The sequence below is a fragment of the Cajanus cajan genome, chromosome 11 (genome assembly GCF_000230855.2).
Source record: "Cajanus cajan strain Asha chromosome 11, NIPB_CcT2T_4, whole genome shotgun sequence".
Classification (NCBI taxonomy): Eukaryota; Viridiplantae; Streptophyta; class Magnoliopsida; order Fabales; family Fabaceae; genus Cajanus; species Cajanus cajan.
Genome location: NC_138527.1, coordinates 13,570,792 through 13,573,291, shown reverse-complemented (window position 1 = coordinate 13,573,291; position 2,500 = coordinate 13,570,792).

Here is a 2,500-nt window from a genome sequence, read left to right as displayed (position 1 = left end):
TGTTGCCCAAGTCATCCGTGGGTTGGTGGCACCCGAGTGATGTGGGTTTATTCGGGGCGGGTTCATGATGGTGCCTCCAAGTCATGTTGGAGTCTTATTGTTGGTGGGTTATTGGTGCTCAAGTCACCCGTGGGTCATGATGCTCAAGTCTCCCTCGGTCAGAAATTGAACCAGGCTCGGTCATTTTTTGAGCCAGCCTCGGTCAGAAATTGAGTCACTCTCGGTCAGAAATTGAGCCAGCCTCGGTCATTTTTTGAGTCACTCTCGGTCAGAAATTGAGCCAGCCTCGGTCATGATTTGAGTCACTCTCGGTCAGAAATTGAGCCAGCCTCGGTCATGATTTGAGTCACTCTCGGTCAGAAATTGAGCCACTCTCGGTCAGAAATTGAGTCACTCTCGGTCAGAAATTGAGTCACTCTCGGTCAGAAATTGAGCCAGCCTCGGTCATTTTTTGAGTCACTCTCGGTCAGAAATTGAGCCACTCTCGGTCAGAAATTGAGTCACTCTCGGTCAGAAATTGAGTCACTCTCGGTCAGAAATTGAGCCAGCCTCGGTCATTTTTTGAGTCACTCTCGGTCAGAAATTGAGCCAGCCTCGGTCATGATTTGAGCCACTCTCGGTCAGAAATTGAGCCACTCTCGGTCAGAAATTGAGTCACTCTCGGTCAGAAATTGAGTGACTCTCGGTCAGAAATTGAGCCAGCCTCGGTCATGATTTGAGTCACTCTCGGTCAGAAATTGAGTCACTCTCGGTCAGAAATTGAGCCAGCCTCGGTCATGATTTGAGTCACTCTCGGTCAGAAATTGAGCCAGCCTCGGTCATTTTTTGAGTCACTCTCGGTCAGAAATTGAGCCAGCCTCGGTCATTTTTTGAGTCACTCTCGGTCAGAAATTGAGTCACTCTCGGTCAGAAATTGAGCCAGCCTCGGTCATGATTTGAGTCAGCCTCGGTCATTTTTTGAGTCACTCTCGGTCAGAAATTGAGTCACTCTCGGTCAGAAATTGAGCCACTCTCGGTCAGAAATTGAGCCAGCCTCGGTCATGATTTGAGTCACTCTCGGTCATTTTTTGAGTCACTCTCGGTCAGAAATTGAGTCACTCTCGGTCAGAAATTGAGCCACTCTCGGTCAGAAATTGAGCCAGCCTCGGTCATGATTTTAGTCACTCTCGGTCAGAAATTGAGTCACCCTCGGTCAGAAAATTTGGCTGGCTCGGTCAGAAATTGAGTCACGACCCACCAGAAATTGAGCCAAGGCTGGTCAGAAATTGAGTCACGACCCACCAGATTTGCACCACGACCCACCGTGACCGACCACTATGCACCAACTATGAACCATTCAATTTTTTTTTGAGCACTTCTTGGATCAAACATCTCTTCTAACATGCCTAAGTATGCTGGGAAGTTTTGGGGGTGAGAGACCTTCATCCTCCATTTTTACGAATTTTCCGATTTTACCATGTTTTGGTAAAAAAATCATTAAAATTCAATCCCTTGGAGGATGGCTGAGATTTTTGGTGGACAGGTCAGTTATATTAGTATGTGGGTGCATGCAAAAAATCAGATCAAAATTCGATGCCTAGATACGTTTTTCTATTTTTCTGGATTTACGTATTTTCGTTTCTTAAAAAAATTATTAAAAAATATTCCGTTGGCAAAAAATTCTCTAATTTGGTGAGCACGAAGATATGATTTTTCTAAACAATGCTGCAAAAAATCAGATCAAAATTCGATCTGTAGCTCCCAAAAAGGAACTTATGTCTGCTCAGAAAAAAGGTATCTACTTGTACAAAATTCACTTTTGCATATTAGCCTATTATAGGGGGAGGGTGTGTCTCAGCAGAAACCCAGCGCACCTTGGCTGGTCTGGGCGAGCCACGGGGCCTTCCCCTCACACTCCGTGGGCATTTCTAAGCCTGCGTTGTGTTCTCCCGTGGCAAATTTCGAATCAAAATTTTTCATGAATCAAACCGAAAATTCGGCCGACTTCGGCCGATTTTTTTGAAAATTTTCGAAAAACTCCAGATTCGTTCTATCATCATTCTAACCCATATTTTGGCCTTTCCAGCCTTCGTTTAGCCAGATTTAAGCCATCTTGACCCACCCGAGGGACGGTTTATGCTCTTTTGAGCTAATTTTTGGTGGGTTTTCTCTTCTTTTTCCATCCTTCATCGAGTTTGCACCAAATATGCCGTACCCTATAACTCGTCCAGCCCATTTTCCCTTTGATCATCATTATTGCCCAAATTTGCACCAAATCTAGCCCAGTTTCTACCTTGCCTAACCCACCCGGGGGACGGTTTATGCTCTTACGAGCTAATTTTTTGTGGGTTTTCCCTTTGTTTACCATCACTGATCGAATTTACACCAAATATGACCTACCCTTTCACTTGTCCAGCCCATTTTCCCTCTATTCATAATCCTTGCCCAAAATTGCACCAAACCTAGCATATTTTCTATCTCTCCCAACCCACTCGAGGGACGGTTTATGCTCTTTTGAGCT